A 13,985-nucleotide genomic window follows, 5' to 3' on the forward strand; every position below is an offset into this window, starting at 1 on the left:
TAGTTTGCTTAAGAACTGATCAACCAATGCTACTATGATATGAAAAAGTTTTTTGGTACGAAAAAATGTGTATGGTTTAAAAAACGCCTACCTCCTTCAAGTAGTGGACGATGGGAAGGGGAAAGAGGAAGGCTCTTTTACAGCTTTCTTTAGCATAATTCGAGCATAGTTCAATCAAAAGGGACCATCTTTTATAAGAAAGGTTGTTTGCGTATGAATATATTTGGACCCTCCCTTTTTTCAGGGTGGAGTAGGAAATTTTTTATTACCTATTTTAGTTGGCATCACTCGAAAACTTATATCACGCAAATAGAGCCAATTATGGTAGTTCGTGAGGCATCTCCACTTAAGAAGAGGAAAAGGGTTGAGAATTCAAACCAACGTCAAGGCACCCGAAGGCACGTACGCAGATGTCCTTAGAAAGATGCGTACAGACGTAAACCTCACCGATCTTGGGAACAACGTCCGGAGAATCTGTCGGACCCCGCACCGGCGAGATGATCCTGGAACTAAAGCGTGGCGCGGGAAACTCCAGTGGGACCTGTACAGCTAAGGCGGCCCGAAGCTCTTGACGACAAGGCTGAGGTACGGGCTCACTGTAAGGAATTGACCATCTGGGTTAAAAACCAGGATGAAGTCACAGCAGAAGATGAAATCGCGGATGGCACCGGTCGAGCAGTGCAAAATCTGCTCGGAGCAGATGTCAGTTCGGTAGAGAAATGCTGGGGGGGGCACCCTCCCCCCTCCCGATTTGGAATGCAGGTTCGGGTAGCCGAAGCCTCCGATTCCAGCAACAAACGCCGGGCTTAGAAAGATGTGCGCGGCTATAGGTGGGGTGGTTAATCTACCAGATACTCAGAGAGAGCGAGAGAGAGAGAGAGAGAGAGAGAGAGAGAGAGAGAGAGAGAGAGAGAGAGAGAGAGAGAGAGAGAGAGAGAGAGAGAGGAGAGAGAGAGAGAGAGAGAGAGAGAGAGAGAGAGGAGAGAGAGAGAGAGGAGAGAGAGAGAGAGAGAGAGAGAGAGAGAAGAGAGAGAGAGAGAGAGAGAGAGAGAGAGAGAGAGAGAGATCCGCTACGCAGAAGATGTTGCCTATTATCTTTGTAGCTTCAAAACCGTGGGGTCGGCCGCACTCTACTCGACAGCCACCCGTCGATGCTGTCAGTGTACTCCGACCCGTTGTCCGATCTTCTTTATCCCCCCTTGACTAGCAACCCCAGGATTGTTGGCCCGCTGATTTTCCTACCCGTTGTGTGCCCTGATCGAGAGCAGCTTGTCCTGGATTAGCGCCTGTCACGCACACGATTCGGGACTTGGAACGCTACGACTCGGATGTTTCCCGACGATGACGACATCCTACACCGACTCGAGGGGCTCGCCCGGCATCGAGAGCGTCTCTACCCGTGGGTATCCCCCGACAGTGGTTAACCCTCTTCCCTCGAGATCCGCTACGAGGAAGTTAAAGTCTTTGTCGAGGGACTCAGGGTTACAGTGGGTGATTCCCTGACATTAATGATGCGGAAACAATTTCCCAAATTTCGGGTAAGTTCTTTTGTTCACTTTTTCGGTCAAATGATGACACAACTTGTACACAATTTAAACAATTTATTGCACTATTGGACTACACATTTATTTTAACTTTAAACGGCTTTAATTTAATTTATTACTAAACACTTAACAATTAGTAGAACAGAAATTTTTGAAACTTGCGGCCTGGCCGTCTTGTCGTCGCGCTGGAATAATTCTAAGTGAACGATGTGATGGCGGTTTGATATGCCCAAGCCGATCTTTTGCGGTGCATAGAACGCCATGTCTCCCGCCAAAGAGTTTCGCGGAATCCTGATTTCAATAGAATTGAAATATTTCATGCGCCTTAGGCGCCTCAAGCGCCATCGGTAGCTGCGCCGTCGATGGTTGCGCCGTCGGGTGATTGCGCCGTTTTGAAGTCGCGCTGCCTAGCTCGTTGCTGTAGAGGACCGATTTCTATGCCTTAACAGTCTTATCCCCGCAGTTTCCCCCTTAGGAAGCGGCACTACTCGGATACCCCCCGACATTGGGGTATCCCTACACACGTTCGCGGCGCACCCCTGACCACCGCTACGCTGAAGATGATGTCTTATCTTTGTAGCTTCGATCAAGGGATCGGACGAACACTACTCAGATGCTCCCCGTCGATGGAATCATCCTACACCGTTCGCGGACTGCCGTTGGTTCCAGCTCCTCTGCAGGGCAGTCAGGATTCGGGTGAACCCATCGCTGACCGCATGCCAAGTGTTGGAATCCGCACACATCCTCCGTACGACGTTATCTGCTGTCGTGTCGGGCCCACAGGCGGCAAATATGGAAGAACGTACCGCCGCTAACCTCGGACAGACAAACACCACATGCTCGAGTGTTTCCTTTTTCGTTACCATAATCTGGGCAATATGGCGAAGCCACATGTCCAAACCGGTAGTGGTGGCATGTACCGATAGCATCCATGACCAGTTCAGAAATTGCGTCATATAGAAGTCCACTTCACCGTGCCTTCTTCCGATCCAGCTCCCGATGTGCGTGATCAGACGATGGGTCCACCTTCCTCTCGTTGAGCTGTCCCACAGCTGCTGCCAGTTGGACATCGAGTCCTCATTGGCGAGGTCTCGTACATTGGGCGTGTCTTTGTTGTCGTAGCAATAGACATTCTCCTCAAGCAAAACCGAGATGGGTATGACACCCACTACTACACAGGCGGCTTTGGACGACATGGTCCGGTATCCGCTGATAACCCGCAGGTTCATCAGCCGCTGAACGCTGCTAAGTCGCCGCAGGTTACAGTTTCTTCCCAGGGCCTGCCTCCAGGCTGCTGCTCCTTACCGCAAGATCGATGTGGTCACACTTGCCAGGATCCTCCTTTTGCTGCTTTGGATGGCCGAGGAGTTCGGCATATTCCGTGTGAGTGTGGCCGTGGCCATTGCCGCTCTCTTGCACACGTAATCGACATGGCTCGTAAAGCTGAGCATGTCGTCTATTATCACCCCTAGGTACTTGATTTCACGTTTGGACACGATATTGCACGGTCCAACATGGTACAACATTGCATGGTACCTGTTTGGGGTGAGATCAGGTTGGTGATCAGCACCATCTCGGTTTTGTGGTGGGCTAGACGCAGGCACTTGGAGTGCATCCAGCTTCCCACTGCCTGGATAGCTACCGTGGCCAGTAGCTCAACCTCCGCTGTTGAGGAGCCTCTCGCCAAGAGGACTACATAATCCGCAAATCCTACGAGTTCAGCTCCCGATGGGAGGCTCGTTCGTAGGAGTTCGTCGTAAGTGATGTTCCGCAGAACCGGGCCGAGTATTGACCCCTGTGGAACACCCGCCGAAACCTCTTGAGTTCGCAAACCCTCGCCGGTCATATACTGCAGTTGGCGATTGTGGAAGTAACTTTCCACAAGCCTATACAGATATGCCGGGATCCTCATTTGGATGAGCGACGACGCAATCGCTGTCAAACTGACACCGTTGAAGGCGTTCTTCACATCCAGAGTGACCACCGTGCAAAAGCGGAGCCCTATCCTCTTAGTTAGCCTGGATCTGTCCGCTACCTCGATGACCGAGCTGATAGCATCTACAGTGCTGGGACCTCGGTGGAAACCAAACTGTTTCTCCGAGAGTCCGCCCTCGCTCTCAGTGTATCTCTGAAGTCGGTCTCGGCGTCTCGGGTCGGCGTCGGCTCGCCATTCCTTGAAATACAATCCGTAAGCCGGTATTTACCACCTGTGGTTACCAACTAAAAAAAAGTCAACACTCCATATAAACGCAGTTTCTGGAGCTTGTGATACGATTCAGTTGGCAAAACACTAGCCTGCTGAACTGATGAGCATGTGTTCAAGCCCAAGACCCATCGAACGTCATTGTACCGGATAAGATTGTCTAAGGATTAAAGATGAGAAGGAAAAAAATACCAATATTGGAACAGAAGGAAAAGAGTGTTAACAGAACAAACATCAGCTTATTGTTATAATCATGTGAGAATCAGGCATGCTTTAAGAAGAATCTTGCTACAAACAGTCAGTTGTGTGATCGAAAAAAGTTTATCTGTTCAAACGCCATTAAACTGTTTCGATGATTAAGGATAAGTCGAAGACTTTTCTTTTTAATTTATTAACTTCCATCAAAGATCGAAAAGTATGGAGCTTTCTTACTGCAAGACGGATGAATAATAGAAGATCAATCAATTTTACTCGTTTACATTCTCCATTGCATTGATGTATGCTCCATTCAGTTAACCATAGCCGATGTAAATCTTTTTGCTATTGCTTTGGTATTTTTATTTGCCATCGGCCCTTGAAATTTTTTTTCACTTGATATCATGTTCGATATCTTCTTCCCTTTCTCCTTTGGCCAAACCTGGAGTGTCGGTGACATATTTGATTTGTGTTGTTGTGTATGTACTTGTTTGTATTTGGGCTAGTTTCATTTCGGTTTTGCAATGTTGATGGGGTATTCTGCCGGCTTTCCCCCTCTCTTTCTTGTGAGAAGTGGACAATAGAATAGACGGAACGGAAATGCATCGAAAACCTTTTGGCAGCCGGAAATCGACATGAATGATTGGACTCTTGTGGTCCAGTCATTTTTGTGGTTCACATTTTTGATGCACATTGGAATGTATGTTGGACATTTGCATTCTTTTCATCCTTTTGAGCCTGAGGGAAACTTCCTTTCTCAGAGGACTGTTGATTGAAAGATAAATAATTTTACCTTTGCCCTAAGCAAAGATATCATGGGTATTAATTAAAGCTGTATTTTTTTTTTGAAACATCAACATTAACTCAGTCAACAGTATGAAACTGTCAATGATCAAATTCCAACCAATTTGTTTGTTCCTTTGGTTGAAAATGCAAGAAAAAATTCTTAGTAATAGTATTGGAAGAAATTCTAGGGAAATATTTATACTACATGAAAACCGATTTAAACCATTTTACTAATCTTTAATTAATGAAGAATCCAGGCTTTGCCTAGATATTCTAGTTTCAGAGATGCAAAACTTTTGAAAAAAAAAATGAGAATTTTTTTAATATTGAAAATTTGAATTTACTTAAGGGGGGGTAGGGTCTAACGGGTGAAAAAAAACACCATTTTCATGATTTTTGCCTTTCTTTCAGAAAGGTATAGTTATCGGTCGATTTGGGAGATCATTAATTATAGGTCTTAGATATACCTTTATAGGTACCTATCGAATCAGCTCGACGAGTACAGACGATGTCAGTGTATTTGTGTGTATTGGTGTGATTTTTTGTAAACTTTGTCACTACGTTTTTGCGAAACTGGGAAGTACAATAAAAATGATTTTTGTCTTAAAAATTTTGATTTTTTTCCCTCTTCAATAGTTTGAAAAATAAATTTTCATAGTAATTATCATCAAATCATCGCTCCAAAAAACGTGTCAATTTGGCTTGCTGGCCACAACCAGCAATCACTAAAACCAAGATTATCGTATGTATGACGTCAAACTAAACGTGACGTCATAGATACGCGCTTGTTATCTAAAAGTATGGATCGTCGATGTGTGGAAGGCAGAACAGACAGGCTTCACTCCCACTCAGGTTTGACGCCATCATGTCAGAAACCGTGTAGGAGGAAGAAGTCGGTTACGAGATTTTCCAGTTAATTTAAATCTTTTCCTTTTCATGGTTCAGTTTAACACCGAACCATATCAAAAATTTCGAAACTAAAGTTCCGAAATATTAACTATGTAAATAATTGTCGGTAAGGGGTACAACCCCGAAATCTACAGTGTCTGGCCTGAGCACTCGAGTCTAACATCACATATTTCTATAGTGATTGTAAGTCTTATCCCCACGGGGACGCGGACTATACATGCACACCATCCCATTCAGGAAGCTTTTCCCTAGGCACGAACGACAGGAGAGAATTTCGCCCGTGGAAGCGAATTGAATCCAATAAGACAAATGCTTCTGAATCCTCTCGAGCTTTAAGCTCTCGGGCTAGTTTTTTTGTTCCCTTCTCTTTTCCTCTCTTCAGGTCTAACGTTGTGCGATGAAAGCTTTTCGTTCGCATTGAAAAACCTGTGCAATTGTTCCGTTGTTGTTGGGGTTTGTGTCTAGCAAAGAGGATGACGGCTTGGGAGTCAATCCGAATTCTCACTTGCTTAAGCCAATGGAAGATAATAACCAAACAGTAGCGCCACCAAGCCCGCCATAGTACAGTTTAAAGCATTTGGGATGTTTTTTTAGGAACATGCATATGAAGCATAAAAGAGAATAATTATAATTGATAAAGTTGAAGAAACAAAAAAAAACTATACGAATAAACCATTTTGACCAGGTTGACCAAATAAAAAATGACAACAAAGACCAAATTGAAAAAAAATGACAAAATCGACAAAAATGGTATAATGATCTGATTTGACAAAACTGACAATATTGACAAAGTTTACAAAATCATGAAAATTGAAAAAATTTCTAAAATTGACCAAATCAAGAAAATTGGCGAAATTGACAAAGTTGACGATGACAAAATCTACAAAATTCACGATATTCACAAAACTGACAAAATTGACAAAACTGACAAGATTGATAAAACTGACAAGATCGAAAAAATTCAAAAAATTGACAGAACCGGCAAAATCGACAAAACTGAAAAAAATGACAATATTGACAAAATTGACAAGATTGATTGTACTGACAAAATTGACTAAAACAAAATCGACAAAATTCACTTAATTTACAATATTGACAAAACTAACAAAATTGACAAAACAACAATTTTGACAAAATTGACAGAATCGACATAATTCACAAAATCGATAGAATCGACTAAATTGACAAAATTAACAATATTGACAAGATTCACATGATTTACAAAATTGACAAGATTTATAGTACTGACAAAATTGTCAAAATTGACTAAGACAAAATCGACAAAATTTACTTAATTCACAAAATTGACAAAATTGATAAGATTGACAAAATTGACAAGATTAATAAAACAGGCAAAATTGACAAAATTGACCTAATTGAAAAAATTGACAGAATTGAAAAAATTGAAGAAAATGACAGAATTGACAAATTTGACAAGATTGACAAAATTGAAAAGATTGATAAAACTGGCATAATTGACAAAATTGACCTTATTGACAAAATTGACCGAATCGACAAAATTGACAAATTGACCAAATCGACCAAATTCACAAAATTTAAAAAATTAAAAAAAAAAATTGACAGAACTGACGAAATTGACAAGATTGATAAAATTGAGAAAATTGACAAAATTGATAAAATTGACAATGTAGACAAAACCGCCAAAATTGACAAAACTGAAAATGTTGACAAAATCGTGAAAATTAATAAAATTGACAAAATAACAAAATGGTCGAAATTTTCAAAATTGACAAATTTGACAAGATTCACAAAATTGACAAGATTGATAAAACTGGTAAAATCGACAAAATTTAAAAAAAAATTAAATTAACAAAATTGATTAAATTTGACAAAAATAAAAAAAATCGACAAAATTTACGAAAATGACGAAATTGACAAAATTTAAATAATTGAAAGAATTAACAAAATTGACTTAGCTGACTAAATTGGTGAAATTGATAAAATTGACATGGTAGACAAAACCGAAAAAATTGACTGAACTGACAATGTTGACAAAATTGAAAAATTTGACAATTTAGACGAAATCGACAAAATTGGCAAAACAGACAAAAATGTAAAAATGACAAAATAAAAAATAATGGTTTCCATTACTTGAGAGGTTGAATATTTGAAATACATAATCAGGCATCTTTTTCCAATTTGTATTCTTAATTTTTATACCTTCCATTTTAAAGTTACCAAATGCTGTAACTCCAAAAGGAGCAGTCATTAAAAAATCTCCAATAAGTTGCAAATAATATTATTGACATGAAAATTAGGATTAAATATAAATACTTTTATCCTACAAAAAACTTTGAATCTTAATTTCCTAATTATTTTTTTTTTTTGATTTTCTGCGTATGAAATTCTTTAATCATTAAACATAATTCATTTTGTGCCATAAGTATCCAAATATAATTTACAGACTGTAAGAAAGGCTACAATCCACTGGCAAGTGTATTAAATCGAGTTTTTTTCTAGAGCTATCGTTCAAACAAATGTATTCAAATTTTTCGCATTATACAAAGCATTGTTAAAAGAACATTTCGTAATTTTTTCGTAGAAAAATATTGAAAAATGAGCCGGTGACGGAGTACTTTCGAGGATGCCTTTAAGAAAACAGGATTTTCTGTGGACACTGTATCTCAGCACAGAATCATCTGAAGTCAAAAAATCAGAGCAAAATATTTTTCATAGATGTTTTTCAAGACCCCAACGTTTTTATTTAACTTAAAAATATTTTTATGAAATTTTTGTGACTGTTTGAAGTAAAAACTACGATTTTTCATGAACAAATCCGCCATTTTCAAATGACGATGTTCAGGGACTTTAAAAATGTGCTTTCGAGAAAAACGCGTTTGAAGTTTCTGCTCTTGCTTTCTTGCAGTATTAGATAGGAGGAGATATAGGCCTATAATTTCTACAGTTTTGCTTCAATTGACTTGAAAATTTGACACAACATTCTTGAAATGTTTTACAATAAGAAAATAAAAAAATAAAAAAATCGATTTTTTGAAAGTGTTAGACCCTACCTCCGACCCCCCCCCCCCCCCCCCAACTTTGTTGAAGACTGCAAATCGTTTCGCTTTGAAAACTGTCTAAGTAACACAATGGTTTGTCAAATTCCACGATTAAGAACTGAAAAAAAAAATTATAAAAGTCAAAACTACTTGCAGTCATCGAGAAAGTTTATGAAAACCTTTATTTTTAATATCTTTGCAACATTTTACAGTTTAAAAAAAGCAAAATTTTACCAAACTATTTTTACATATATTCAAATGTTAGCTTTTAATCTCAGAATCGAGAACTTTTATAGTGAAATTATTAGCATATTTGGGTTCATCACTCCCGAATCAGTCAAAATCAGCTCTTAAATTTTTTGCTCTTCGAAAAAATTTGATTTTTTTTTTGCTTTGTGCTATCAGTAATTGATTCGCCATTTAATGGTCTTTAATTGATTTTTTAATATTTTTTCTTAAATTTGGGAATAATGTTTCCTTCAAGAAATTTAAAAACATTTTCTCGTTATTTATAGAAAGGTTGCCAAATTGCCCGGTTTTATCCTGGTTTGCCAGGATATTTAGTATAAAATTTCTGAACTATCCAGCACGGCCTGGTTGCCAGGAATTTTGGAAACCTTATTTTAGAGCAATTGTTTACTATTCGAAACGAAAGGGTTGAATTTTATTTAAGTTTTTTCGGATTTAATAAAGTTAGGTTGAAAGCTTGAAATTCAACAGCAAACCAATGAAAGGAAAGCTCAAAAATCTCCAGTGCTCATAATTCTATTCCATTATTTTATATCAGAATAAAGTTAAGATTTAGAAATAAAATTCTTCGACCACGATTCCCAACGAGAAATGAAGTTCAGGATAAATTAAAACAACACGATTTTAATTTCCGAATGCCTGTTCAGGAAAATATAACAGAATAATAAAAAAAATCAGAGTTTTCGAAACAGTTTTGAATTCATAGCAATTATTATCAAAAACTTTTCTAAAATATTTTTTCAACAAATGTGTACATAGTTGCAAAATGGGAATCAATAAAATTTTTTTTGTTAACTTCGTGCTGATATCAAAGAGCTTAGGAAAAACAGGTAATGGAAAATGTTATTCAAATGTTCTCATATTCAACAATATGTATATTATTTTCTCCCTGGTTGTTGAGACAAAATACGAAAATCATCATTTTATCAACATTTTCTCGCAGGAAAGATAACAGATTATCAGATCGAAGTTGTATCAAAGGATATCGAAATAGAAAACTAGCTAACCCGTTGTGCTTTGCTACCCCTTCCGTGGACAAAATATTCGTTCAAATTATTATTATTAAAAAAAAATCCTTTTTCATTAAATTTCAACATTATTCAGAAGCGAAATATTTTTCATGCCATTTTAGCTTCTAGATTGTCTTGAGTCTCATCCTAACTCGAAGGATTGAAGGTTGAAGGAGCCATTCTGTAGGAAAAAATAGGAGGGATCTTCAATGCAATAAAAAAAACCCCTTTAAATAAATAAAATCGTCCCAATTGTAAGCGGGAGAAATATTTAGATACGGACAAATTTGAACATAATCAAAAAGTTTGTCTAACTTTATGAAAGCACTAAGACATTGGATTTGTTAATAATATGTACAGTACCGTTCATAATTGAATGGAAATTGGAAGCACACGCACTGTCACTTCGAATTTGAACTTCCATAACTTTTTACTCTGATGATATTTTTGGAAGAAATTTTCTGCTTCAACAATCACACTATTATAGGTATCAAAAATGTTGTGCTTTCTATAGTTTTTGTGGCCTAAGATAAAGTCATTCTACGAAAATCGAACTTTTTTGATTTTTACCATTCAAACTGCAATATCTCAGAAACTATGCCATGCTTTTTATTGAAATTTTGTTATGGGCTCACATGTGGTCTAACGCCACAACCAATAATGTAAATATTCGCAAACATATATCCGGTGCAATCTTAACATTTGATTGCAAAATTTATAAAATACCCATTTTGCTTACCTCTCCATAAAGAAATACGTAAAAAGCGACTTACGTGGTTTATTGCTGCAGCCCGGGGTTGGATCTTCTTGAGCAGTGAACATTTCCGCTTGGGCACATGCCTGTTCCGTTTCGCCTCTTCGCCCTTGTCATCCGCTGACCAAATTCCGGCGGACGTATAGACCCGAACTTTCCTCCTGCCGTGCTGATGAATCCACCAAGAATGCTGCTACTCGCTGGGAGTTCCTTGTTGCAACCGGATCTATTTTGCCTCGTACAAAATTTTGTGCTATTACGACCACCAACAGTGAGTCACGCACTGGTTCTCAAGGCCGAAGTGGTTTTCGTGGGACTTATCTAAGACCACTGACCGACATTCGCACCAGGGAAACCGAAATGAAAAAACTGCTGATTCAGCAGAAAAAACAATCGACGATCCGATGCAATTCACCAAAAAACGCTCTACAGGCGACAAAAAAGGCGTGATGCCAAATGTTGCGAAAACCGATGAGATGCTGAAGGAGCGATCGGTGCCTTCTGCCAAGGCCAACCTCGCACCTCGGGTTTTCCTAAGTCGGCAGTACTTCCGGAGAACCGTTCTTGAACCGCTTGGTGCCGAAGGTGGCAATAAACCGATGTGATGCTCGGGTTTTCCTAAATCGGCAGTGGTTCCGGGGAACCGTTTTCGGTCCACCTGCCAACTGCTGCCCCCGAAACGGTGTTGAATAAAGGGGTCCTGTCGGAACGAGAATTTTGGTCAGGCATGAACTTCTTCTTTTTCCATTTTATATTATTGTACTTACAGCACACGTCTGACCCCTTTAATGGATCTTGATTTTTGGCCTGTTTCCTGGCCGCTTCTGGGTTTTTGGACCGGCTGATACGCCCTTTTGAGTACACGGAATCTTTTCTCGTGATTTTGTGCCGATCAGTTGGAGACACTGACTAAAAAAACTTTTATTAGCGATCGGCTGAGCTGGAGTTTATTCGATTCCTCTTACCTGGCGGACTGCGGCGCCTCTCCGTTTCGGAATCAGTCGGGTCTTTGGCCAACCAGCGGAACACCTCTGTTGGTTCGTCCCACACGTGCGTTTTCGGAAAAGCAGCCTCTTCACTTCACTTGCTTTTACGTTGTGTCCCGGAAGTGCAAAGAAGAGTTCAATGCTGCCAATCATTCAGTGGACCTTTTTTTTGTTTTCTTTTGTCTTTTGTTTCCAATTTTTTGACGTTTGAAGTTTGACACATGTCTAATCCGAGTCTGTACAATACCTGCCCGATTTCTGATTGAACATTTTTCCTGCAGTGTTAATTTTTTGCACCGTGTTTTGTTTCCGTGTTTTTCGGTTTGTTGATAGCAATTTTTAATTTTATACTTTTTTCGTGTATACACGGTCCGTAATCTTTGATGAGGGAATGGGTTAAAGAAAAATAAATGTTTGCGATTGCGCTCGTATCGTATCAAATATAGAAAGAATATTCATATGTAACAATTTTGCAGAGAGATTGTTGAAATATAAAGTTAAAGCATGGATCACTACAAATCTGGACGCACTGTTTATTATACCATAGCTCTCGTAGTTGTCGGATCTGGAATTTTTTGACAGTACTTTGTTCGGAAATGTTTCTTCTATCAGTGCTAAAAATTTCATTACGAATCGTTTTGTTCCAAAAAATGGAATGGATGGAAGCCGCGAGACGAAAATTAATTTTGGACACTCAAGTCAAAATCAACCGTGTGCAGCGTTCTTAAACGTTTCCGTGAGATGCATACTAGCGATCGGCAGGTTCATACCAAGCGTTATAGTGGAATTAAGGATCGGAAACTGCATTTGAAGGTGTTGAGAACGATCAAGGCAAACACAGGGTAGTCGGACTACGACATCGCCAAGAAATTCAACGCCGACCGGTGCACCGTCAGAAGGATTCGTCTACGCGAAGGAATACGATCCTATCAGACTAGTAAGCAACCAAACCGGACATTGAAGAAGAATGTAGAAGCCAAACGATGGGCCCAGAAGTTATACAACAAGGTTCTAACGAAGTACGACGGATGCATCCTCATGGATGACAAAACGTACGTGAAAATGGATTTTGGGCGGCTTTCTGGCCAAAATCTATACAAAGCCACTGGTCGGTGTAATGTCCCCGAAAGATTTCAAATTCGTTTTTGCCGATAAGTTTGCAAGAAAGAGTTTGATCTGGAAAGGTATTTGCAGCTGTGAACGAAAACCTCGGTTTTTGTGACAAACAAGACCATGGACTCCTAAATGTACAAGGAGGAGTGCCTGACGGTTAACCAGATAAACCGCCGTCTGGACTGCTTCCTCCCAGAAACGCATTGCCATACCAGCCTCGAACAGCGTGCACCTTGCATGCTCGACAATCGTTCGATTCGCCCGCTCAGCCATGCCGCTTTGCTCAGGTGTGTTATCATTTGACCTCTGGTGCCGGATACCGTGTTTTCTCAGGTATGCTTGCATTGGTCCGTTGAGGTACTCCTTGCCGTTGTCGCTGCGAATAATCTTGAGCTTTCTTCCGGATAGTCGTTCCGGCAGAGCGTGGAAAATCTTGAATGCTCTCAGAACCTCTTCTGCTGACTTGCTTGGCAGGAAATACACCCACATCTTGCGAGTTTTGTCATCTACAAACACGATATAGTAGCGTGCCTGTGAAAAAGACTTCACCTCCGTCAACCCACAGATGTTAGTATGGATCAGCTCCAGGATGTCCGTCGCTCTTGTACCTGGGTTGTTAAACGAATGGCGACGCTGTTTTCCCATTGGGCATACCGTACAGTTGCCTTCAGTTTCCTTGGTGATCTTGACGCCGTTGACCAAACCGTTGCCAAGTTTCCTGACTCCCTCAAGGTTTAGGTGGCCCATCCTTCGATGCCAGACATCCAAACTGCCAACTGACGAACAAGTTAGCACGCTTCCCGTACGTTGCTCCAGTTTGTCGCTAGTACTTCGCCGGCTTGATTCAGTACCTTGCAGCCTGATTTGTCGAAAATCGTTCGGAGCCTTTCTTGAAGATTTGGTTGATGGAAAGCAAATTGACTGATAGTTCCGGTTAATACTGAACTTCTCTAACAAGAGTAGCGTCACCATGGTAACGTGGACGTAAAACAACTGAATTTGTTGCTTTGATCTCCATGCTTTTTCCGTCTGCTGCCACCACCGTTCCGCTTGAGGGCTTGATGTTATCCAGCAAGTAGCGAGTTTTCGTCATATGGACACTCGCTCCAAAGTCGAAAATCCATTCGTCGTTTTTCATAGCTTGATGCGTAGAGAAACCAGTGAAAAAGACGTTGTCTGATTTGGTGCTTCTACAATCCTTCGCTAAATGTCCGTA

Source organism: Uranotaenia lowii, chromosome 1, assembly GCF_029784155.1.
Source record: "Uranotaenia lowii strain MFRU-FL chromosome 1, ASM2978415v1, whole genome shotgun sequence".
In the NCBI taxonomy this organism is placed as follows: Eukaryota; Metazoa; Arthropoda; class Insecta; order Diptera; family Culicidae; genus Uranotaenia; species Uranotaenia lowii.